The sequence below is a fragment of the Lithobates pipiens genome, unplaced genomic scaffold (genome assembly GCF_037356315.1).
Source record: "Lithobates pipiens isolate NorthernLeopardFrog02 unplaced genomic scaffold, aLitPip1_a1.2 Scaffold_8, whole genome shotgun sequence".
Taxonomy (NCBI): domain Eukaryota; kingdom Metazoa; phylum Chordata; class Amphibia; order Anura; family Ranidae; genus Lithobates; species Lithobates pipiens.
In genome coordinates, this window is record NW_027507903.1 from 155,533,212 (window position 1) to 155,560,962 (window position 27,751).

Consider the following 27,751-nt stretch of genomic DNA (forward strand, 5'->3'; position numbering starts at 1 on the left):
TATAGGACAGTATCTTGATCATTTCCTCCAAAAGAGTGTTGTACAAACCAAAAGCCTATCAGAAAGATACAAAAAAAATGTTTACAGCTTCTTAAAGAAATACATATCCCTAAGCATACAGAAGTTTACTTGGTAACAGCCGACGTTACATCTTTATATACTGTGATATAACACGATAATGCCCTACTGGTTCTCAATTGGGCATTTAGTCAAAGGGATGACCTACCACAGTTGCAAAATAAGTTTTTAGGGATAGCCTTGGACTACAATAGCCTTTGTTCCACAATTACTTTTGGTATGCTGGAAGGTTTTTCACTCAAGAGAGTTTCACCCATTTTGCACCCAATTTGGTAAATCTTTTCATTAGTGAATGGGAAGGATAGACATATTTATGCTAAACAGAGAAGTGAGCTTTTATTTTACAAAAGGTTCATAGACAAAGTATTCTTTATTTAGGCCAGCACTGAAACATCTTTAGTTCAATTTGTTGAGTACCTTAATCAAAATAATGATAACATAAAATTGGCATGTCACTGGAGCAGTGAACAAATAAATTATTTGGATGTTACAGATGAGAGATGATGGACTGACTACCAAAGCCTTTTTTAAACCAACCGATCACAATAGCTATAGCCGATTTATAGTGGTCACCATCTGACATGGCTTAGGAACATACCTAAAGGACAGTTCACAAGAATTAGAGGAAACCGTTCTCGGGACAAGGACTTTGTAGCACAAATTAAAATGATTGAAAAACTTTTTTTGAAAAAGGATATAAACCTATATTTTTAGATAATGCTATACAAGAGGTCAGCCAACTTAGCCAAGAGGTATGTTTAACTAACAACAAAAGACAGAATGAAACAAAACATGAATGGGGTTTTATTAGTAACTATTGTACTCAGCATAAGGAGGTTGAGACAATTTTTAGGAAGTATTGGCCGATATTAGGGATGGATAAAATGTTGAGGAAAACGGTACCCAAAGATCCAGTATTTATTCATAGGAAGAGGCTCTCACTTGGGGATAAGATAGTAAAAAAGATATAAGATCCACCCACTAAACCCCTAATGTTTTGGGACAAAGCTGTTTTTTTCGCTTGTTTTAAATGTTTAGCTTGTCGTCAGGTGCACACACACATGCGGGAACTGACCAATTTTCCTTCAGAATATTTTATTTTCATAAAACAGATTACAGGTAACTTTTAAAACATAAAGCCATAAATGTAATAATTATATGAACAAACGTGCTACTGGTGCAAAATAAACTGCTTATTCTTAACTGAGTTTGCTGCAATCAAAAATATATGCCACCCTGTGGATGAATATAAAAAATATATATGATTCATGGATTGTGCTAACTATAGTATATGTATACTACTGTTAAACATATATTATTGTGAAAATCATATGTGCATTCTTACTGGTTAATCACACTATACAAACTTATTCAACTATAGTCTCTATACCACAATATTATACTATGTGCCCAGTGACTAATCACCACAAAGTGCAAGTGCCATAAATAAACAAAATAAAAGTTTAAAAAACTACTAAAACATGCTATAAATGGTCCTTGTGCAGAATGTTGCTCTCAATCCATAAAAAAACAACATAAAAACAACTACATGAAAAATATTCCTGTGCCACAGTACAATGAATGTCCTCCTTTTCAATATTTGGTGCTTTTGTATCCACCATTAACCATGACTCCACCACAACCTAATGCAAAGGTCACTCCCCAGACAGACCAAAAATGTATGCGTTTAAAACATAAAGCCATAAATGTAATAATTATATGAACAAACGTGCTACTGGTGCAAAATAAACTGCTTATTCTTAACTGAGTTTGCTGCAATCAAAAATATATGCCACCCTGTGGATGAATATAAAAAATATATATGATTCATGGATTGTGCTAACTATAGTATATGTATACTACTGTTAAACATATATTATTGTGAAAATCATATGTGCATTCTTACTGGTTAATCACACTATACAAACTTATTCAACTATAGTCTCTATACCACAATATTATACTATGTGCCCAGTGACTAATCACCACAAAGTGCAAGTGCCATAAATAAACAAAATAAAAGTTTAAAAAACTACTAAAACATGCTATAAATGGTCCTTGTGCAGAATGTTGCTCTCAATCCATAAAAAAACAACATAAAAACAACTACATGAAAAATATTCCTGTGCCACAGTACAATGAATGTCCTCCTTTTCAATATTTGGTGCTTTTGTATCCACCATTAACCATGACTCCACCACAACCTAATGCAAAGGTCACTCCCCAGACAGACCAAAAATGTATGCGCCTTCCAGGTTTTATTACCAAAGCTTAATTGAACAAGCTGGGGTTAGAAGTTTATTGGTTTCTATGCAGAAGTGAGCCTGATTTTGCACTTTCCAGCTTTAATAATTAAACCCCAGTGTGTGAATGTGGGGTATGCCTGTATAGCATTTTTTAGTAGTTTTTTTAACTTTTTTTTTATTTATTTATGGCACTTGCACTTTATGGTGATTAGTCACTGGGCATACAGTATAATATTGTGATATAGAGACTATAGTTGAATAAGTTTGTATAGTGTGATTAACCAGTAAGAATGCACATATGATTTTCACAATAATATATGTTTAACAGTGGTATACATATACTATAGTTAGCGCAATCCACGAATCATACATAAATGTAATAACAAGGTACATTAAAGGTAGTGGGATACAAGCCATAGTGGGAAAATCAAGTGGTCTGCGGTGGAGAAATGATCTGAAGTCAAACAATATGCTACATGAACTGTGATTTTCCTCCTAGTGAAACTGGTCTTGTGATAGATCCACTACCCATCTAGGGGATTTCTCCCATAAAGGGGATCCTGAGATTTGCAACGAGGCTTTAACTCCCCCGATAAGCAGAGTAAGGGAGATCTCCAGCCCCCCCGGCACCCCTAGTGGGAACAAACTGTGCCAGAGAGTGGAACCCCCCCAGGAGGGAGCCTCCATTTGAGACTTTCTGTCTAAAGGACAGTTCCCTTGGCAAGTACCATCATAATGGTTTGAAGCTCTGAGAAGAAGGGACAGCCGTTTAAGAAGGGGGGAAGAAAAAGGGGGACAGCTAAGGGCAGAGAGAGAGGGAGAAGAGAAGGGGAGGGGAGATAGGAATTCCTGGGATTGAGCCCAAGGTTCCCAGATCAGCTCGAATTTATGTTTTGTGTCATTGAGAATGCTAGCTATTTTTTTCCTGGGCCATAATCCTAGAAAATGTTCTTACTGCTGTCTTTGTTGAGACTGAGGGTTGCTTCCAGGCCTTAGCCAGAGTTATTTTAGCTCCTAGTAGTATCAAGTGGATCAGTTTGCGATTGTGTTTGGAGATCCTTGGGATATGTGCATTCAGTAGAGCGAATTCAGGAGACCTGGAAATTTAATTTCCAGTAATTCTTTTAATGGGGTTAAAAATCCTTTTCCAGTAAGGTCTAATTCTGGGGCATTCCCACCATATATGAGCAATTGTACCTGTTAGTTGGCACCCCCTGAAACACAACGGTTCAACTGAGGGGAATATTTTTGCCAATCTGTCTGGTGTCATGTACCACCTGGTCATAATTTTTATGTTTGCTTCCATGAGGGAAGTGTTGATGCCTTTGTAGGCAGTGGCTAGTGCTGTTTGCCAGGTCTCCATGCTCCACTTAATTTGGAAATCTTCCTCCCAAGCTAGCATATATGGTGATTTGCCAGAAGGTTGGGAAAGTGACGCATAGATGACTGAAATGCCTCTTCTCTGCTCCATGGCCTGACTGCAGCAGAGTTCATAATTGGTAAATTTGGGAGGATTTGGTTTAACCTGCCAGATGCTATGCAGAAAATGGTAGATTTGGTTATACCTGTACCTTTCTGATTGCGGTAGGTCTAAGTTGCTAATGCAGTGTGCTTGGGCAGTTGTCATCAACTCTGTCCTCAGGGCCCACTAACAGGCTAGATTTTATGTATTTCCTTGGGGAGATGCAGACTAGAATACTGCAATCACAGAGCAGCAAATTATATCACCTGTGATGTATTTCAGTTATCTTGCAAACCTGGTTAGTGGGCCCTGAGGACAGGGTTGGTGACCACTGTGCTAGGGTGAAAGTGCCTCTAGAAGTGAAGAGATGGCCTATACGGTACAGCCCCTTGTCTAGCCACCACTGAAAGGCCTTGATGTCTAGTCCAGGAGGAAATTAGAGGCTTAATTTCAGAGGTGAGGTTAGGGTTAAGTTTTAATTTGTCCCACATTGCGAAGAAGTAAGATAGTGTAGGTGCCAGGATAGGGGGTCTATTTTTGGGGAGGTTCCAGAGTAAAAAGTCTAGAGTGTGTAGAGGGACTGCTTGACGTTCTATTTTTAACCAATCAGTTTTTTCCCTGTTGGAGTATATTACAGAGAACTGGGTAAGTCTAGAAGCTAGATAGTATCTGTGGAGGTGTGGGAGTCCTAGTCCTCCCTGTTTACGTGATAGGTAGAGGGTCTGTTGCTTTAACCTATAGCCTGAGCCCCCCTCCATATAAACTTTAATATGTTGCTCTGGAAGGATTGTAAATGATCCCTCCTAATTGGGATGGGAAGGGCCCGGAACAGATAGAGCAACCTGAGGGGTAGAGTCATCTTTACTGCATTTATTCTACCCAGCCATGATAAATTTTCTTTGGTCCAGGACTTCAGGTCTTGTTCTAGCTTATGATACATGGGGAGGTAGTTTTTATTGTAGAGGGTGTTGAATTTGGAGGTGAGGGATATGCCTAAGTATTTGATAACTGTATCATTCCAGTCAAATTTAAAGTTTAGTTTGAGCAGGGAAACCATCTCGGGGGGGAGAGAGACATTGAGGGATTTGGAGTAGTTTATTTGAAGGCCAGAAATGTTTGCGAAGGAGGAGAGAGTCTTGCATAAATTGGGGAGGGATGTTAGGGGAGAGGTGAGATGAGATATTGATCTATGGCGATGGAAAATAATAAGGGTGATAAAGGGTAACCCTGTCTCGTGCCTCTCGCAATGTGGATGGCGGGGAATGATATCCTTGTAATCGGATAAGCGCTGTGGGTGTGTAATTTAGGGCTTTTGTAATTCCTATAAATCGTTTACCAAACTCCCACTGATCTAAGAGAGAAAAGATATATGGCCAGGAAACACTTTTTGAATATCAAGTGATAGTAGCATTCCCTGTTGTCTGGGACCCCCAGGCCAGTTGGACTGTAAGAATGAAACTATATCAATGGTTCATCTGGTTTGGTCAGGGCCCTGTCTACCAGAATACAACTTGATTCAACTTGATCTTTGTGGTTATAGGAGCTGATGAAGGAGTTTAGCCTGTTTCCTAGAATTTTAGTGAGGATTTTCACATCATTATTTATTAGTGAAATTGAACTGTAATTCCCTACCTCTTCAGGATTTTTATCTGGTTTCAGAATAACGGTAATGAATGCTGTGTTTTTGGGGGGGATCGGGTCATTTTTTCATTGAAGAAATTTGTCAAGTAGAAGGCTAAGGTCTCCAAAAAATTTTTATAGTACGGTACTGAAAACCCTCCTGGGCCTGGGGCTGATACCCTCTTTAGGTTTTTAATGACCTCTAAATTTTCCTTTACCGATATTGGTTCCTCCATGATGGTTTTGTGTTTTTAAGATAGTTTGGGAATAGGGAGGGTGTTAAGATATTGAGATATGGAGCTATTAGAATCTTGCTGATTGGTGCTATACAGTTTGTCAGTCCCTGAAGGCTAACAAGATTTTGGTGGGGTCAGAGGTTGTGGTCTGGTTTTGTGTCCTGAACTTAGGGAGGGTGTTAATCCTTATCCTGGGAGACAGTTTATTGGCCAGCATCAAACCTATTTTATCCTTCTGGGAATAAAATTTTGCACCGCTCCATCGGATCAGCTTCTCGGCTCTTGCTGTGAGGTCTAGATTTAGTTCTACTCTGGCAGAGTCTAGTTGTGTTGTGGTGACCCTGGTCGCGTCTTTTTTATGCTGGGCCCTAAGGGACGCATATTTTTTTTCAAGCTAGTCTATTTCTGCCTTCCTCTCCCTTTTGATTTGGGATGTGATTTGGATTATTTTACTCCTGACGGTGACTTTATGGGCTGCCCATAGTACTTCAGCCGAGACATCCCAGACTTTGTTTAGCGTAAAATATTCAAGTAGTGCTTTATTGATCTCCATCACCCTAATTGGATCCATGGAATTGACTCATTCAGCCTCCAATGAGAATGCTTAGGTTTCTGAGAAGATTTATAAAGTGTCTCTGTTACTATGGAGTGATCTGAAGAGTAAAGTGTATTATTTTGGAGCTGATTACATTGGGTAAGTGATGTGTGGATATGAGGATGTGATATATCCTGTCGTAGGATTGGTGGGGGCTAGAATAGTGGGTGTAGTCCCTTTTCGTTGGGTTTAATTTGCGCCATACATCTGCCAGACCTTGTGCATGGATGATTCTGGCAAGTTTTAGGCTAGCTCTAGATGTGCGAATTAAGGTAATTTTGGTTGGGTTGGATTTGTCTAGCCCTTGGTCCAGCGGTAGGTTGGAGTCCCCTCCAAGTATAGGAGTGCCCTCTAGGAGAGGATTTAGAGTAGCTGTAATTTTTTGAAAAAAAGTAAGTTGCCCCTTATTTGGGGTGTATTATGATATCAATGAGAGTAGTTGGCCGTCTATCAACCCTTTAACCAGGATAAATCTCCTTTCCAGGTCTTTGTATTCAGCCTGCCAGGTAAAGTTACAAGTTTTAGAGAATAAAATTGCTACTCCTTTTGATTTGCCCTCTGTCTTTGCAAGGTAGAACAAGGGGAATTGATGGTGTAGAAAGTTGGAGTTGTACCATTTAGAGAAATTAATTCTTGAACCATAACCACATCTAGAGGGATTTGTAGTTGTCAAACATCTTTATCCTTTTCAGGGGATAATTCAGTCCCTGGGCATTGTGGGAAGCTATTTTAAGTGTGGGTCTGGGTGCACTAGCCATGGAGCAGAGGAGGGAGAATGCTGTCTAACCCTGTGTCACTTACCATTAGGTGTGCCAGTGATTGGTGGTTGCTACTGCCATGTCAAGCTTGTGCTCAATGGCTTCCATCCTGGATCCCAGGTTCTGGAAATCTGCTTTAATGTTCCCCGTTATCTTGGCTGCTGTGGATGCTAGCCCTCTTTCCAGTAGTGCTGACAGTTTTAGGAAGAGATCATCCTAGTGTGGGTCTGCTTCAGGAGTCAGGAAAGCTGAGGTGGGTCCTCCATGTTGTGGGGTGAAAGGAGGCCCGGCTGGAGAGATAGCAGCATCCCCATAGTGTCTGCTGTGGATTGATTCAGTGGATGCTGGGGAGGGAGTCCTGATTAGCTGGTGGGTAGGTGAGGGAAGCTGGGGCTATCACTTGCCTCTGTTCATCTCTCCCACCCATGCTTGTGGTGTGCTGCTGGGCCACAGTGGCAATCTTGGTACACCCTGTCGGCAAGGCCCAGTCAAATTGTGGCTCGAGGTCTCTGCGGGCTTGGTGTCCAGACATGCGGCAGGTGTCCCTGTGTGTTTGGGTGTCCGGATCCCCATCATTACTCATTTTAGGGCAGTCTGTGTCTTGCTGTTAGCGCCGTTGAGGTTGAGTGAGACGGAGCTCCGGCTTAAGCTGCCATATTAGAGACTCCACACATGTGCACTCCGGGACTGACCACTTTTAACTCCACAGCTAATGGGAAATCTTTTGAGATCAATGACTTTATTTTCTCGTCACTCAACGCATGTGGTGTATGCACTTCAATGTCCATGTAATTTAATGTACATTGGTCGCACTAAGCGAACAATTTTTAAAAGGATATCGGAACATATCAATAATATCAAAATTGGGTATAAAGATCATAGTGCACTTTCGACGGAAGTACAATAGGGACCCATATGTTTTCTCTAGCTTTTATGTGTTGTAGTATTATTGCTGTAATTATATATTTATTATTGGAGCTCTGTATTGTTTTAACAATAAGAGCCCATACATGGTGAGATTTGGTAGCACTGATTGGGATAAAACTAGGTAATATGAGTTATAAATGCTGATCATGAGTTGCCATTAACGTTGACACATATTGCACAGATCTGGAGGTGGTAAAGAATATGAAGGGCCGATTGGTGATATTATACGTATTCTAACCGTGTGCACACCAAAGCACCTTCCTCATGTTGAGGGAATGTGGCCTGGTATGGTTCAGGAGGGGGGGGCGCTCTCTCTCCCCCCTCTTTTCCTGTGGCCTTCCATGTTGCGTGCTCAGATAATGGTCTGGTATGGATTTTGAGGGGGACTCCTACAGCATTTTTTAAAAATTTTGGCACGGGGTTTCCCTTCATTTCAATATCATACCTAAAGGGTCTGGTATGGATTTCAGTGGGATCCCCACGCAATTTTTTTTTATTTTGGTTTGGTGTTCCCCTAAATATTCATACCAGACCCAAAGAGCCTGGTAATGGACTGGGGGGATCCCATGCTCTTTTTTTCAATGATTTTTATCTACATTGTCGAGACCCAACAATTCATTACAACCACGATCCGTTTTAAATTACAATTTTTCCTTTAGAAATGTAATTTTGCTATGGTACTGTTCTAAACACAGGAACAATGCGCCACTTTACAGGCATACTATAGACACCCCCCAGGCATGATATTTAAAGGAATATTTCATATTTATTGTTTCACTTCAAACATTAAAAAAAATCCCCGCTCCTGAAACAAAATTTCAGTTTTTAAAACAAAAATTTGCATTGATACATGTCCCCTGGGGCAGGACCCGGGTCCCCAGACACTTTTTATGACAATAACATGCATATAAGCCTTTAAAATTAGCACTTTTGATTATTCCTGTTTGTGTCCCATAGACTTTAATGGTGTTCATGTGTTCTGCCAAATTTTTTGCCTGTTTGGTATGTTTTGGTGCGAAACGAAGTGGGGGGGGGGGTTAAAATTTTCTGGAGCTACAATAGTGTTGAAGTGTAGGTGTTAGGAAAGCTCCTGTACAAAGTCGTGACCAGTGGCCAGAAGCTTAAGGCTAGGCACAGTCCTTAGTGAAAGAGAAATCAAGTAGTCCAGATCGAAAGGCACAGAATCAGTGTTGGGGTCACAAGCCAGGGTAAATTCCAGTTAGAAGTATAGGTATAACAAGACAGCAACAGGATTATGTATGTAGAACATGTTCTATCAAAGAGCTATTCCTTCAGAGCAGAAACAGGTAGGTATCTGCAAAAATGTTTGTTAAAATCCTTGCAATGTACATTGACCACCCAGAGGGGATTGCTTTTTCTCAACAAAAGCTCAAACGAAAACCAGCAATTGCAGACCTCATAATTTCCTTATAATAGAGTCTATTTAAATACAAAATATATTAACAATATAGTAAAAATGATATATATTAAACCATGTAAAGTAATTCGTAAACACATGACTAGAGATGGCCTTGCAGTTCGCCCTGCGGTCGGTTTGCGGCAAATTTTGCTCGTTCGCAATTCGCCAAACCGGCGGACTTCTGGCGCTGTTTGCACGGTGGACATATGCGTTTAAATTGTGAAGAACTTTGACCCATGATGACACATCCATCATGGGGTACAGGACAGCCAATTGAGACATTTCATCACATGGACAATTGGACATATCCTCTACCTTATAAATAGACCTGATCTGGCAGCCATTTTACATTCTGTATTTTGTCTGTATAGGTAAAGGACGCTGTGTGGACCAGGGACAGTCAGTTTAATCACTAGCTATTACTATTAGGTCCACAAAAGTCCTATTAAGGACTGGTATAGGTGTACAGTATATAGAGTTGTAATACACTTAGAATATACTTTCTTTCAAATATACAAAGTATATTCTGGTGCACTGCTGCTGATTGCTGTGCTGCTGAGTGCACCGCTGACCGATTCTGAAGCTGTCTTTTGTCAGTGTATGGAAAGGACGCTGTGTGGATCAGGGACAGTCAGTTTAATCACTAGCTATTACTATTAGGTCCACAAAAGTCCTTTTAAGGACTGGTATAGGTGCACAGTATATAGGGTTGTAATGCACTTAGAATATACTTTCTTTCAAATATACAAAGTATATTCTGGTGCACTGCTGCTGACTGCTGTACTGCTGAGTGCACTGCTGACCGATTCTGCAGCTGTCTTTTGTCAGTGTAGGGAAAGGACGCTGTGTGGAGCAGGGGCAGTCCGTTTAATCACTAGCTATTACTATTAGATCCACAAAGGTCCTTTTAAGGACTGGTATAAGTGTACAATATATAGGGTTGTACACGTATAATATACTTTCTTTCAAATATACAAAGTATATTATGGTGCACTGCTGACTGCTGTGCTGCTGAGTGCTGACCGATTCTGCAGCTGTCTTTTATCAGTGTAGGAACTGAGGGACAGTTTGGTGTTTTGGAGCAGGGACAGTCTGCAAATCACTAGCTACTAGGTCCACAAAGGTCCTTTTAAGGACTGGTACAGGTATACAGTATATAGGGTTGTACACGTATAATATACTTTCTTTCAAATATAGAAAGCATATTATAGTGCACTGCACTGCTGTGCTGCTGACCGATTGTGCAGCTGTCATTTCTCAGTGTAGGGAGGGACAGTTTGGTGTTTGGAGCAGGGACAGTCTGCAATTCACTATCTACTAGCTAGCTACTATTAGGTCCACAAAGGTCCTTTTAAGGACTGGTATAGGTGTACTATTTGGTGTGCAGTATATAGGGGTGTAAAACACGTATAAAATACTTGCAAATATAGAAAGCATAGAATAGTGGATTTCCACTGTGCAGCATTGTGACTGGGTGGTTCTGCAGTGATACTACAAAGAGTGAAAAAAGCAATTAAAAAAAAAGTATTATAACTGGTGTGATAGACCAGTGGCCCCCCAAAACGACTGATTGAAGTGGGGTGTTATATGCCTTCTTCCACATACATACTGCACTTCTCTAGAGACTTTTGTCACAGGGTCATTTAAAAAATGACAGGCAGAGAAAGAGGCAGGCCCTTCCACAGGGGTGGTAGGGGTAGGGCAGGAGCAACAGGCTTGAGCCAAAGTGGGAAATTGCAGAAGGTGTGTTCGATTACGTCAAAGGACGCACCAGACTTGGTTGAGTGGCTCACTCAGCCTTACTCTTCTGCACCCTCCTCATCCTCTTGATCTGCACACTCTCCTTCACTCTCTGCTGTGTGCACCCCCAAAGACACTACCACCAACACCACCACCACCACCATATACCCTCCGCTTGAGTCACAGGAATTATTTTCTAATCTATCACAAGACATTGCCGATGTGCAGCCACTCTTGGCATTGGATCAGGGAGAGGAGGTAGCAACAACCGCCACTCAGCAGTCTGACGACAGTACCCAGATCAGCCCAAGGTCCCCGGTGTTGCTGCCTACTCCGAGATCTCTAATTATAGCGTTGGGGAAGGTGACGTCGATGATGACGTGTCTAGTGATGTCACGTGGGTGCCCACAAGAGAGGAAGAGGAGGGGAGTTCAGAGGGAGATATGGACCAGCAGATAGGGAGGAAAAGCAGGCGGAACCTAGATTGCATAGGAGGAACAAAGCAGACTGCTAATGTATCAGGAGCGAGGCATCAACCATGTACGGCCACATCTGGCGCTCCCAGGATGCCCACACATGCCTCCGCAGTGTGGGCTTTTTTAACGTGTCCGCTGCTGACAATAGTGTTGCCATCTGCAATATTTGCAGCCAACACATAAGTCACAGTAAGCCCAACACTCACCTAGGGACGTCCGCCTTAAGAAGGCACATGAGCTGCCTTCACCGAGCCCAGTGGGAGCAACAGAACCCACAAAGCCACACTCCAGGCTCTTACCGTCCAGCCTCGTCTTCTACTTCTCCTTCTCCTCACAATTGTCCTCCACTCCACCTTCTATCATGCCGTCCTCACTGGTGTCAGTGCTCTCTATCACGGTGCTGGTGTCAGTGCTCTCTATCTCAATGCTGGTGTCAGTGCTCTCTATCTTGGTGCTGGTGTCACTGCTCTCTATCTCGGTGCTGGTGTCACTGCTCTCTATCACGATGCTGGTGTCAGTGCTCTCTATCACGGTGCTGGTGTCTCCTTCTCCTCACAATTGTCCTCCACTCCACCTTCTATCATGCCGTCCTTACATTTTTCTAGAAAAAGGCAGGCTTCCGTGGGCCAAATGTTCGAGCGTAAAAAAATTATGAAGACGGATAACCCTCTTGCCTAACGGTTGATGGCTGGCTTGTCAGAACTGATAGCCCGCCAACTACTGCTATATAAACTGGTGGACTCGGAGGCCTTTCGAAATTTTGTGGCCATTGGAACACCACAATGGAAGGTCCCAGGAAGGAAGTATTTCTCACAGAAGGGCATCCCAGAGCTATATGGCCATGTTCAGCAGCAAGTGAATGTATCTCTGGCACACAGTGTCGGTGCCAAGATACATCTGACCACAAACACGTGGTCTAGAAAACACGGGTAGGAAAGTTATATAACTTTTACTGCCCACTGGGTGAACCTTCTGACGGCCGTCAAGAATGTAACCCGTGGCACCCGTGTAGATTTGGTTTTACCGCCACGGATTGCATGCAGGCCTGGCTCTTCTCCTCCTCCTACTCCATCCTCCTCCCTCTCCTCCTCGGCTGACTCCTCCTTTTCCGCTGCTAGTGTCTCTTCCGCTGTGCCGCCCAAGATACCCAGAACCTATTCGACATGCCAGGTGATACGTTGCCATGCTGTGCTGCGTCTGTTGTGCCTGGAAGCCAAGAGCCACACTGGCCCTGCACTCCTTTCAGCTTTGCGTTCACAGGCAGATCAGGGGCTAACACCGCTCAATTTGACAGTTGGTAGAGTGGTGTGTGACAACAGTGCCAATCTGCTTAGCGCAATGAAACAGGGCAAAATTACACACGTACCATGCATGGCACACGTCTTAAACTTGGTCGTGCAGCGATTCGTTGTAAAATACCCTGGGGTCCAGGACATCTTGCAGCAAGCAAGGAAAATCTCGGTCCATTTCAGAAGATCTTACACGGCCATGGCTCACCTTGCTGACATTCAGCGCTGACACAATCTGCCGCCAGACGTCTTATTTGCGATTGCTGACCCATCGACAGGTCTCATCCGGATCCAGCATCAGGGAACGCCTAGACCGACAGGTGTCCGACTACATCGGGTTAACGACCGATGTGGACACTCTGAGAAGTGATGAACCCCTGGACTACTGGGTGGGCAGGCTTGACTTCTGGCCAGAGCTTTCCCAATTTGCAATGGAACTGTTGGCTTGCCCCTCATCCAGTGTCCTGTCCGAAAGGACGTTCGGCGCAGCAGGGGGGATCGTGACCGATAAGCGCACTCGCCTAACTCACAACAGTGTTGACTACCTCACATTTATAAAAATGAATGAGGCATGGATCTCGGAGGAATTCAACACATGGGACTAGTAGACCATGTATATGCATAACTCTATAAACTATTTATTTAATCTAGCACACTGACATTTTTTCTACCTTTGGCTCACTTCCTTGTACAAAAAAGCACACCGTACTATATGCCCGTACCCTCCTGTTTGAAGAGGTTGAGCGGTGTCATAGATTTTGGGTCCCGAAGCGAGTTGCTGGTATCAGTGCTGGTGTCAGTGCTCTCTATCTTGGTGCTGGTGTGGTGTCAGTGCTCTCTATCTCAGTGCTGGTGTGGTCTCAGTGCTCTCTATCACAGTGCTGGTGTCAGTGCTCGCTCTCTATCTCGGTGCTGGTGTCAGTGCTCTCTATCACGGTGCTGGTGTGGTGTCAGTGGTCTCTTTCTCAGTGCTGGTGTCAGAGCTCTCTATCACGGTGCTGGTGTCAGTGCTCTCTATCTCAATGATGGTGTCAGTGCTCTCTATATCGGTGCTGGTGTCACTGCTCTCTATCTCGGTGCTGGTGTCACTGGTCTCTATCACGATGCTGGTGTCAGTGCTCTCTATCACGTGCTGGTGTCAGTGCTCTCTATCACGGTGCTGGTGTCAGTGCTCAGTCTCTATCGCGGTGCTGGTTTCAGACAGTGAGGGGGGTAGCAGCGGAGAAGCCAATCAGCAGGCAGTTCCAGCACCATGGCTGAGGATCAGCACTGGACTGGCACCTCTGGACCACCGCAGTGGAGCCCTGCATAGGTGGGGGTAAGGGCCGGGCAGAGGGAGGGGCTCAAGCACAGTTTGGCACACTGGGACACAGGCACAGGACTGCGCTGCCCTGACTGTGGCACTGATCATCTCCTGCACCCCCTGCATAGCCTGTCCTGACCTTGCCTCTCCTTAATGGGGTCCGGGGGAACTTTTGGCCGCATTTGCGGTTCACGTTTGTGAAATGTCCCGTCGGAAGTTCATCCATTACTACACATGACAGCCTATATGTAAAGAGGAACAAAAATAACTGCTTTCCCTTTTGCTGCATTTTGCCTAATTTGGCTGAAGCTTGTGTGGTGTTTTTTTTTATTTATGGCCATTTGACATGTTGCAAGGTTGCAATGATGAAATACAAATGGTTAAAGTATAACAATAATAATAATAGTGAAAACGTAGTCATGTCAAAAGATGTTTGCAATAGGAGAGTTCTTTGCCCAGCTTTCCACCTCTGAAAAATATTAACTGCACAATGCTTAATTGTAAATGACATTTTAGCAACATTTTAAATGAAAAAAAAAATCCTTATAAACTGGTGATTTTTTTCCTAGAAATTGTATCGCTGTCTTATGATAAAAATGAATGGAGCTTTTACCCAAAGCCAAAAAGCCAAATGCGAACTGTAAAATATGTTTTCTATTTCCAAAATAGCAAAATCTTAATGCTATTCAAAGGGACTGGAGCCTCTGTGAGAAGGGGAGTCTATCTATATTGGTTTGTAGAGTGTTGATGCTGCCTATCATTTGTGCAGAAATTTCTTCTGGTGAGTGCAGAGCGATTATTATTATTATTATTTATTATTATACAGGTTTTATATAGCTCCAACAGTTTGTGCAGCCCTTAACAAAATAAAGGCAGACATTACAATTACATTACAATTTGGTACAAGAGGAATCGGAGGGCCCTGCTCATTCGAGCATACAATCTAAAAAGGAAGGGTCAATTGATACAAAAGGTAATAGCTGTGGAGGATGAGCTGATGGAGGAAGTAAAACAGTGTTAGTTAGAAGCAGGATAGGCTTCTTTAAAGAGAAGGGTTTTCAGGGATCATCTAAAGATGGATAGATTAAGGGACAGTCAGACAGATAAGGGTAGGGAGAAGTTCTGGAGAAATCCTGGAGGAGAGCATGGGAGGAGGTGACAAGGGAGCTGGAGAGCAGGAGGTCTTCAGAGGATGGAAGAGAGCGGCTTGGTTGGTATTTTGGGACTAGATTAGTGATGTAGCTGGGGGCAGAGTTATGGATGGCTTTGTGAATTATTGTTAGTACTTTGAATTTTATTCGTTGGCGAGAGTGGAAGCCAGTGGAGTGATTGGCAGAGAGGGGTGGAGGACACTGAATGTTAAGGTGGATGAGTCTTGCAGCGGCATTCATTATGGACTGAAGGGTAGTCCAATGAGGAGGGAGTTGCAGTAGTCGAGGCAAGAGATAACCAGGGAGTGAATTAGAAACTTGGTGGTGTCATTAGTTAAAAAGGGACAATATTCTGGAAATGTTGTGGAGGCTAAGGTGGCATGATTTGGACAGGGATTGTATGCGGGCCTGAAAGGACAGTTCAGAGTCTAAGGTTACCCCTAGCACCCTGGCATGTGGGAACTGACTGATAGATGTGCCATTGATCTTGACAGAGAAGTCAAGGGAAGAGACACGTGGGGGAGGAAATATTAACAGCTCAGTTTTAGATAGATTCAGTTTGCGGAAGTGGTTTGACATCCAGGCTATGTCTGTTAGTAAATTAGTGATGCGTGAGTTGATTGATGGGGTGAGCTGAGGGGCAGAGAGATAGATTTTGGGTGTCAACAGCATATAAATGGCAGTGGACAGGGAGGAAGTGTAGATCGAGAATAGTAGAGGTCCAAGGACAGAACCTTGGGGGTCCCCAATGGTAAGAAGAGTTGGAGAGGAGGAAGTGGACTTGTAAGTGACACTGAAGGTGCGATGAGATAGGTAAGAATTTAGTTTTTTGAGGAGGAGGGGGTGGTTAACTGTATCAAAGGCAGCAGAAAGATCCAAGAATAAAAGTACAAAATAATGATCGTTGATTTTGACTGTTAGTAAGTCGTTTGAGAGTTTTAGGAGGGCAGTTTCTGTGGAGTACTGTTGGCGAAATGCAGAATGAAGGGGATCAAGAAGATTATTCTCAATGAGGTTGTTGCTCAATCAGTTGTAGAATAAACGTTCAAAGAGTTTGGAGGTAAACGTGAGTAAAGAGATGGGCCTTAGGTTGTCAGTGGGGTCTAGTGCAGGAGCGGATCCAGGGGGACAATGGGGCAATTGAACTTTTTGGCCATAATTCCAAAAAATATGTTTGCCGCAAAAACAACACTGCACATCACCAAAAGAATACCATAATGACAGTGAAGCATGGTGGTGACAGCATCATGCTTAGTTAAGGTAGAGGGAATTATGAACAATTCCAAATACTGGCATAAAACCTTCAGGCTTCTGCTAGAAAGCTGAACATGAAGAGGAACATCATATTTCAGCATGAGCACGACCCAAAGCATACAACCAAATCAACAAAGGAATGGCTTATCCAGAAGAATAACGTTTTGGAAAGGCCGAGCCAGAGCCCAGACCTGAATCCATTTGAAAATCTGTGGGGTGATCTAAAAAGGGCTGTGCACAGGAGATTCCCTCGCTATCTGACAGATTTGGAGTGTTTTTGCAAAGAAGAATAGGCAAATATTGCCAAGTCAAGATGTGCCATGCTGATTCGTAGCCCAAAAGACTGAGTGCTGTAATAAAATCAAAAGGTACTTCAACAAAGTATTAGTTTAACGGTGTGCACACTTATGCAACCATATTATTTTATTTGTTTTTTTTACTTCCCTTCACCTAAAAGATTTCAAAGAGAAGTCCAACCTGAGCTCGTTTGGCTGTGCTTCTCCTGTGGTTTTCAACAGAGAGAGGTCTGAAGTCCGCTCCCTGGTCACACAGATCAGTCCAGGCAGTGGTGTAGCGTAGTTTGTCAGTGCCCGGGGCAAGGCAAGACCCACAGACTTACCTATTTTCAGGTAGCTCCAGTCTGGTCACATGATCCCCCGTGTGAGACAGTGGTGGCTGTAAGGCAGAGGAGAGCGTTCTTGACAATGACTGGTAAAGCCTGGAGTGGTGACATCATGCATAGGTTCCTATGTCCCATCTGTTGTTGGCGCTCCCTCCTCTCTCCTGCATACACCACTGGCTCACACAGGGGATAACATGACTGGACAGCCTGAAAATAGGTGTTTACATCTTTTCTACACATTAGCCATCATAGGCATTAGGTGGGGTGATTTTATAATATTTCAGTTAATGGGAGCTAAATATGTCATGTTCACACTATAATACTTGTTGCAGCACTGTGCCATTGGGGTCAATACCCCAACGGCACGGTACTGCAACAAGTATTATAGTGTGAATATGAGATACTGTATGTAGCTCCCATTAACTGAAATATTATGGGGAAAAAAACCCTACTGGGTAAGTGAGTCCTGATCACCAGTGCTGCAAGAAACCTCAACCTCATTGTGCAAATAAAGCACAGAAAATGTCATATAACAATTGATCAAATACAATAATTCTAAGATAGCCCTACTGGGTAGTGAATCCAAATCACCAGTGCTGCAAGAATACACAATATTGTGCAAATATATAAATAAACAAATTTCATATAATAATCAATAAAAAGCATCCAAAAAACATGGCTATGAATGGACTTAGTTTATATATTTGCACAATTGTGTGTTTTTGCAGCACTGATGATTTGGATTTACTGAGAGAGAGGCAGAGAGAGACATTGGGATCAGAGAGACGGTGGAGCTGAGGGAAAGGGGGGGCTGAGAGAGGGAGAGGGGCCTGAGGGGGAGATGAGAGAGACTGCTAGCCCTACCTTCCATGCTAGTCTGTCTCCTTGAGCCGGGGGGTACTTTGATCCTTCTAGTGGCTCCCTGGCAACGTGCGCCTCCTCGCAAGTCCTCTGGGTCTGCAGTCAGCCTGTTCTCCGGGCCTCATTTTTGTGCGGAGAGGAAGTTTCGAGCAATCCATGCCCTGGAGGCATGGGAGATGCTGCATCCCCAGCTTCTCATCTCTTGGGGGGGTGGGGTCAAGGGGGCTAGGTCAAGGAGGAGACGGCCATGGTGGAACTACTCTCCCCAGTCCAGGGCTCTCAGGCGGCCAGGCTATCTATCCTCGGCTCTGCCCCTCGCTGATCACCACTGTGATAGGGATCCCCCTGCTGCCCGCCTGCACCACAAGAACGGCCGCTGTTGCTGAACAATGTGGATTCTCCAGCATCATAAGTTTAACAAGGGTCTTTTATCCCCATGCTAGACGGTCCACACTCGTGACAGCGCCCCTCTAAATTTTGCACCCGTGGTGGTCGGGCCCCCCCTCGCACCCCCTACGCTACGTCACTGAGTCCAGACACCATGTCATCCCGACTCTGGAAGTCTGGACCTGCCAGGTGCCTGGACTGATGGCTGTCTCAGCCTCTCATTGAGCCGCTGAGATGCTGAGATGGCCGCTCTCCACCCCTCCACAGCTCAGCACTCCAGTGAGTGTAGAGGAGCAGAGCAGGAGAGCTGCTGATTGACAGTCAGCAGCTCTCTTCTCGGGGAGCAGATAGAACCGAGCCATCTCCTTTCAGTTTGTTTTTCAATTGAGTTGTATAGTGTATAGGTCACATTAAAGGTGGAAAACGTTCTGAGATTTATCTTTGTCTAATTTTTTTTTTACATCACAGCAACCTGACATTTTAACAGGGGTGTGTAGACTTTTTATATACACTGTATGTATAGTTGAACTATATTACTTTAGCTCTTTAACAGATCAATATTTGTGCATATGATAGTTTTGATCCATGATATATTACCCTGAACAATATACTGTAACAGTCTGCAGTTTATTACAATCATAGATGAGTGCAAGCTCCAAACTGGTAAAAAGCTTTATTCAGTTGTATAATTTCTCAGTGAATTGCTGGGAACTGTTGATCATACATGTGAAATTATCAAAAAAATACATGTTATTTGGCCTTCGGATACACTATTCTTAAAACAGATCACAACAATATGATTCAAAATGTATGATTTACTTAGCTAAAATCAAGTCCTCCTCAGCGACCACGGTGTTTGATACACCTGGGATTGCCGACGAGTTTCGCAACTTTTATCAGCACCTCTACCACGTTCAACACTCTACCACGGACCGGGAGTTAAAAACGCAACTCATTAGGGACTACTTGGACCGCGCCAATCTGCCCAAATTACCTCACAACACTTTGGCCTCCCTTGAGGGGGAGCTTACCCCTGCAGAGTTACGTGCAGCTTTAAAAACCATGTCTACTGGGAAGGCACCGGGTCCGAATGGCTTCACAGTAGCCTACTATCGTTCATTTGCAGACATTCTAATCCCCCACTTGACTAGGTATGCCAACATGACCTCGGAAGGCGGCGGGTTCCGCCCAGAGACCCTGCACGCCCATGTCACTGTCATACCTAAACCCGGGAAAGACCCATGTGACTGTGGGAGCTACCCAGGGGCGGACTAACAACATCCAGGGCCCCCCGGACCAAATTAAGCAAGGGCCCCCTGTCAGGCCCCTGGCCCCGCTGCTTCATTTTGCAGTACAACTTTTGCCTTTAAAAAAAAAAACACTATTTAACAGAGTCTAATGGGACCTGCAGGGAGGTCTTTCTCTGACAATGTTCATTGGACAGTCTGTTAGAAAGTGTCCCATCCAGGCCCCATTAAAGACTACAACAGAGTCTAATGGGACCTGGAGGGGGGTCTCGTTCTAACAGTGTGCATCAGAAAGTCTCTGCTAGAGAGCGAGACCACCTCCAGGACCCATTGGAGAATTCAAAAGAGTCTAATGGGACCTGGAGGGGGGTCTCTATAACAGAGACCCTTTTAGTGTCCATTGTAGAATTTGAGTCACCCCTTTAGGTCCAATTATAGACTGAAAAGGAGTATAATGGGGCCTGGAGGGGGCCTCTTTCTAATAGACTGAACAGTTAACACCTTCATTCACTCTGGTCCTCAGGGGATCCCCTCCTTGTGCCATGACTCTCACCCCTGCCCATAGGTGTGCGTGGCCTACTGTATTGGAGTGTGCACCTCAAAGCTCCAACATATATGCATTTGTGACATATTAACCGGCCTTGTCCCCACTCGTCACCCTAAAACAATGGGGGCGGAGCAGGTGAGCACACAAGGGGACCTGGGCAGCAGAAAGAAAATGAACTGGGACAAGAGGGGTGGCATACATTGGTACCAAGCCCCTGTATTTTCCCAGATGGGGTAGGTGCCAGGCAGATAGCAGGCGGGCAGGCACAGCGGCTGCATATTATGGGCACAAAGCCTGCAATTGATGGAGCACCGTTGGCTGCATTTGCTGTAATTATAGGGGGTGTATGAAGAATGCATGGAGTGTGCTGTGAGTATAGGGGGTGTATGAAGAACGCATGGAGTGTTCTGTGAGCATAGGGGGTGTATGAAGAACGCATGGAGTGTGCTGTGAGTATAGGGGGTGTATGAAGAACGCATGGAGTGTGCTGTGAGTATAGGGGGTGTATGAAGAACGCATGGAGTGTGCTGTGATTATAGGGGTGTATGAAGAACGCATGGAGTGTGCTGTGATTATAGGGGGTGTATGAAGAACGCATGGAGTGTGCTGTGAGTATAGGGGGTGTATGAAGAACGCATGGAGTGTGCTGTGAGTATAGGGGGTGTATGAAGAATGCATGGAGTGTGCTGTGAGTATAGGGGGTGTATGAAGAATGCATGGAGTGTGCTGTGAGTATAGGGGGTGTATGAAGAATGCATGGAGTGTGCTGTGGGTATAGGGGGTGTATGATGAATGCATGGAGTGTGCTCTGAGTATAGGGGGTGTATGATGAATGCATGGAGTGTGCTGTGAGTAAAGGTGGTGTATGATGAATGCATGGAGTGTGCTGTGAGTATAGGGGGTGTATGAGGAATGCATGGAGTGTGATGTGAGTATAGGGGGTGTATGAGGTATGCATGGAGTGTGCTGTGAGTATAGGGGTGTATGAAGAATGCATGGAGTGTGCTGTGAGTATAGGGGGTGTATGAGGAATGCATGGAGTGTGCTGTGAGTATAGGGGGTGTATGAAGAATGCATGGAGTGTGATGTGGGTATAGGGGGTGTATGATGAATGCATGGAGTGTGCTGTGAGTATAGGGGGTGTATGATGAATGCATGGAGTGTGCTGTGAGTATAGGGGTGTATGAAGAACGCATGGAGTGTGCTGTGAGTATAGGGGGTGTATGAAGAACGCATGGAGTGTGCTGTGAGTATAGGGGGTGTATGAAGAACGCATGGAGTGTGCTGTGAGTATAGGGGGTGTATGAAGAACGCATGGAGTGTGCTGTGAGTATAGGGGGTGTATGAAGAACGCATGGAGTGTGTTGTGAGTATAGGGGGTGTATGAAGAACGCATGGAGTGTGCTGTGAGTATAGGGGATGTATGAAGAACGCATGGAGTGTGCTGTGAGTATAGGGGTGTATGATGAATGCATGGAGTGTGCTGTGAGTATAGGTGGTGTATGAGGAATGCATGGAGTGTGCTGTGAGTATAGGGGGTGTATGAAGAATGCATGGAGTGTGCTGTGAGTATAGGGGGTGTATGAAGAATGCATGGAGTGTGCTGTGGGTATAGGGGGTGTATGATGAATGCATGGAGTGTGCTGTGAGTATAGGGGGTGTATGATGAATGCATGGAGTGTGCTGTGAGTAAAGGTGGTGTATGAAGAATGCATGGAGTGTGCTGTGAGTATAGGGGGTGTATGAGGAATGCATACAGTGTGCTGTGAGTATAGGGGGTGTATGAGGAATGCATGGAGTGTGCTGTGAGTATAGGGGGTGTATGAGGTATGCATGGAGTGTGCTGTGAGTATAGGGGTGTATGAAGAATGCATGGAGTGTGCTGTGAGTATAGGGGGTGTATGAGGAATGCATGGAGTGTGCTTTGAGTATAGGGGGTGTATGAAGAATGCATGGAGTGTGATGTGGGTATAGGGGGTGTATGATGAATGCATGGAGTGTGCTGTGAGGATAGGGGGTGTATGATGAATGCATGGAGTGTGCTGTGAGTAAAGGCGGTGTATGATGAATGCATGGAGTGTGCTGTGAGTATAGGGGGTGTATGAGGAATGCATGGAGTGTGCTGTGAGTATAGGGGGTGTATGAGGAATGCATGGAGTGTGCTGTGAGTATAGGGGTGTATGAAGAATGCATGGAGTGTGCTGTGAGTATAGGGGGTGTATGAGGAATGCATGGAGTGTGCTGTGAGTATAGGGGTGTATGAAGAATGCATGGAGTGTGCTGTGAGTATAGGGGTGTATGATGAATGCATGGAGTGTGCTGTGAGTATAGGTGGTGTATGAGGAATGCATGGAGTGTGCTGTGAGTATAGGGGGTGTATGAAGAATGCATGGAGTGTGCTGTGAGTATAGGGGGTGTATGAAGAATGCATAGAGTGTGCTGTGAGTATAGGGGGTGTATGAAGAATGCATGGAGTGTGCTGAGAGTATAGGGGGTGTATGAAGAACGCATGGAGTGTGCTGTGAGTATAGGGGGTGTATGAAGAACGCATGGAGTGTGCTGTGAGTATAGGGGGTGTATGATGAACGCATGGAGTGTGCTGTGAGTATAGGGGGTGTATGATGAACGCATGGAGTGTGCTGTGAGTATAGGGGGTGTATGATGAACACATGGAGTGTGCTGTGAGTATAGGGGGTGTATGAAGAACGCATGGAGTGTGCTGTGAGTATAGGGGGTGTATGAAGAATGCATGGAGTGTGCTGTGAGTATAGGGGGTGTATGAAGAATGCATGGAGTGTGCTGTGAGTATAGGGGGTGTATGAAGAATGCATGGAGTGTGCTGTGGGTATAGGGGGTGTATGATGAATGCATGGAGTGTGCTGTGAGTATAGGGGGTGTATGATGAATGCATGGAGTGTGCTGTGAGTAAAGGTGGTGTATGATGAATGCATGGAGTGTGCTGTGAGTATAGGGGGTGTATGAGGAATGCATAGAGTGTGCTGTGAGTATAGGGGGTGTATGAGGAATGCATGGAGTGTGCTGTGAGTATAGGGGGTGTATGAGGTATGCATGGAGTGTGCTGTGAGTATAGGGGTGTATGAAGAATGCATGGAGTGTGCTGTGAGTATAGGGGGTGTATGAGGAATGCATGGAGTGTGCTTTGAGTATAGGGGGTGTATGAAGAATGCATGGAGTGTGATGTGGGTATAGGGGGTGTATGATGAATGCATGGAGTGTGCTGTGAGTATAGGGGGTGTATGATGAATGCATGGAGTGTGCTGTGAGTAAAGGCGGTGTATGATGAATGCATGGAGTGTGCTGTGAGTATAGGGGGTGTATGAGGAATGCATGGAGTGTGCTGTGAGTATAGGGGGTGTATGAGGAATGCATGGAGTGTGCTGTGAGTATAGGGGTGTATGAAGAATGCATGGAGTGTGCTGTGAGTATAGGGGGTGTATGAGGAATGCATGGAGTGTGCTGTGAGTATAGGGGGTGTATGAGGAATGCATGGAGTGTGCTGTGAGTATAGGGGTGTATGAAGAATGCATGGAGTGTGCTGTGAGTATAGGGGTGTATGATGAATGCATGGAGTGTGCTGTGAGTATAGGTGGTGTATGAGGAATGCATGGAGTGTGCTGTGAGTATAGGGGTGTATGAAGAATGCATGGAGTGTGCTGTGAGTATAGGGGGTGTATGAGGAATGCATGGAGTGTGCTTTGAGTATAGGGGGTGTATGAAGAATGCATGGAGTGTGATGTGGGTATAGGGGGTGTATGATGAATGCATGGAGTGTGCTGTGAGTATAGGGGGTGTATGATGAATGCATGGAGTGTGCTGTGAGTAAAGGCGGTGTATGATGAATGCATGGAGTGTGCTGTGAGTATAGGGGGTGTATGAGGAATGCATGGAGTGTGCTGTGAGTATAGGGGGTGTATGAGGAATGCATGGAGTGTGCTGTGAGTATAGGGGTGTATGAAGAATGCATGGAGCGTGCTGTGAGTATAGGGGGTGTATGAGGAATGCATGGAGTGTGCTGTGAGTATAGGGGTGTATGAAGAATGCATGGAGTGTGCTGTGAGTATAGGGGTGTATGATGAATGCATGGAGTGTGCTGTGAGTATAGGTGGTGTATGAGGAATGCATGGAGTGTGCTGTGAGTATAGGGGTGTATGAAGAATGCATGGAGTGTGCTGTGAGTATAGGGGGTGTATGAAGAATGCATGGAGTGTGCTGTGAGTATAGGGGGTGTATGAAGAATGCATGGAGTGTGCTGAGAGTATAGGGGGTGTATGAAGAACGCATGGAGTGTGCTGTGAGTATAGGGGTGTATGAAGAATGCATGGAGTGTGCTGTGAGTATAGGGGGTGTATGATGAACACATGGAGTGTGCTGTGAGTATAGGGGGTGTATGATGAACGCATGGAGTGTGCTGTGAGTATAGGGGGTGTATGATGAACGCATGGAGTGTGCTGTGAGTATATGGGGTGTATGAAGAACGCATGGAGTGTGCTGTGAGTATAGGGGGTGTATGAAGAATGCATGGAGTGTGCTGTGAGTATAGAGGGTGTATGAAGAATGCATAGAGTGTGCTGTGAGTATAAGGGGTGTATGAAGAATGCATGGAGTGTGCTGTGGGTATAGGGGGTGTATGATGAATTCATGGAGTGTGCTGTGAGTATAGGGGGTGTATGATGAATGCATGGAGTGTGCTGTGAGTAAAGGTGGTGTATGATGAATGCATGGAGTGTGCTGTGAGTATAGGGGGTGTATGAGGAATGCATAGAGTGTGCTGTGAGTATAGGGGGTGTATGAGGAATGTATGGAGTGTGCTGTGAGTATAGGGGGTGTATGAGGTATGCATGGAGTGTGCTGTGAGTATAGGGGTGTATGAAGAATGCATGGAGTGTGCTGTGAGTATAGGGGGTGTATGAGGAATGCATGGAGTGTGCTTTGAATATAGGGGGTGTATGAAGAATGCATGGAGTGTGATGTGGGTATAGGGGGTGTATGATGAATGCATGGAGTGTGCTGTGAGTATAGGGGGTGTATGATGAATGCATGGAGTGTGCTGTGAGTAAAGGCGGTGTATGATGAATGCATGGAGTGTGCTGTGAGTATAGGGGGTGTATGAGGAATGCATGGAGTGTGCTGTGAGTATAGGGGGTGTATGAGGAATGCATGGAGTGTGCTGTGAGTATAGGGGTGCATGAAGAATGCATGGAGTGTGCTGTGAGTATAGGGGGTGTATGAGGAATGCATGGAGTGTGCTGTGAGTATAGGGGGTGTATGAGGAATGCATGGAGTGTGCTGTGAGTATAGGGGTGTATGAAGAATGCATGGAGTGTGCTGTGAGTATAGGGGTGTATGATGAATGCATGGAGTGTGCTGTGAGTATAGGTGGTGTATGAGGAATGCATGGAGTGTGCTGTGAGTATAGGGGGTGTATGAAGAATGCATGGAGTGTGCTGTGAGTATAGGGGGTGTATGAAGAATGCATGGAGTGTGCTGTGAGTATAGGGGGTGTATGAAGAATGCATGGAGTGTGCTGAGAGTATAGGGGGTGTATGAAGAATGCATGGAGTGTGTTGTGAGCATAGGGGGTGTATGAAGAATGCATGAAGTATGCTGTGAGTATAGGGGGTGTAGGGAATGCATGGAGTGTGCTGTGAGTATAGGGGCTACATGAGGAATGCATGGAGTGTGCTTAGAGTATAGGGGTGTATGAAGAATGCATGGAGTGTGCTGTGAGTATAGGGGGTGTATGAGGAATGCATGGAGTGTGCTGTGAGTATAGGGGGTGTATGAGGAATGCATGGAGTGTGCTGTGAGTATAGGGGTGTATGAAGAATGCATGGAGTGTGCTGTGAGTATAGGGGTCTATGATGAATGCATGGAGTGTGCTGTGAGTATAGGTGGTGTATGAGGAATGCATGGAGTGTGCTGTGAGTATAGGGGGTGTATGAAGAATGCATGGAGTGTGATGTGAGTATAGGGGGTGTATGAAGAATGCATGGATTGTGCTGTGAGTATAGGGGGTGTATGAGGAATGCATGGAGTGTGCTGTGAGTATAGGGGGTGTATGAGGAATGCATGGAGTGTGCTGTGAGTATAGGGGTGTATGAAGAATGCATGGAGTGTGCTGTGAGTATAGGGGGTGTATGAGGAATGCATGGAGTGTGCTGTGAGTATAGGGGTGTATGAAGAATGCATGGAGTGTGGTGTGAGTATAGGGGTGTATGATGAATGCATGGAGTGTGCTGTGAGTATAGGTGGTGTATGAGGAATGCATGGAGTGTGCTGTGAGTATAGGGGGTGTATGAAGAATGCATGGAGTGTGCTGTGAGTATAGGGGGTGTATGAAGAATGCATGGAGTGTGCTGTGAGTATAGGGGGTGTATGAAGAATGCATGGAGTGTGCTGAGAGTATAGGGGGTGTATGAAGAACGCATGGAGTGTGCTGTGAGTATAGGGGTGTATGAAGAACGCATGGAGTGTGCTGTGAGTATAGGGGGTGTATGATGAACGCATGGAGTGTGCTGTGAGTATAGGGGGTGTATGATGAACGCATGGAGTGTGCTGTGAGTATATGGGGTGTATGATGAACGCATGGAGTGTGCTGTGAGTATAGGGGGTGTATGAAGAACGCATGGAGTGTGCTGTGAGTTTAGGGGGTGTATGAAGAATGCATGGAGTGTGCTGTGAGTATAGGGGGTGTATGAAGAATGCATGGAGTGTGCTGTGAGTATAGGGGGTGTATGAAGAATGCATGGAGTGTGCTGTGGGTATAGGGGGTGTATGATGAATGCACGGAGTGTGCTGTGAGTATAGGGGGTGTATGATGAATGCATGGAGTGTGCTGTGAGTAAAGGTGGTGTATGATGAATGCATGGAGTGTGCTGTGAGTATAGGGGGTGTATGAGGAATGCATAGAGTGTGCTGTGAGTATAGGGGGTGTATGAGGAATGCATGGAGTGTGCTGTGAGTATAGGGGGTGTATGAGGTATGCATGGAGTGTGCTGTGAGTATAGGGGTGTATGAAGAATGCATGGAGTGTGCTGTGAGTATAGGGGGTGTATGAGGAATGCATGGAGTGTGCTTTGAGTATAGGGGGTGTATGAAGAATGCATGGAGTGTGATGTGGGTATAGGGGGTGTATGATGAATGCATGGAGTGTGCTGTGAGTATAGGGGGTGTATGATGAATGCATGGAGTGTGCTGTGAGTAAAGGCGGTGTATGATGAATGCATGGAGTGTGCTGTGAGTATAGGGGTTGTATGAGGAATGCATGGAGTGTGCTGTGAGTATAGGGGGTGTATGAGGAATGCATGGAGTGTGCTGTGAGTATAGGGGTGTATGAAGAATGCATGGAGTGTGCTGTGAGTATAGGGGGTGTATGAGGAATGCATGGAGTGTGCTGTGAGTATAGGGGGTGTATGAGGAATGCATGGAGTGTGCTGTGAGTATAGGGGTGTATGAAGAATGCATGGAGTGTGCTGTGAGTATAGGGGTGTATGATGAATGCATGGAGTGTG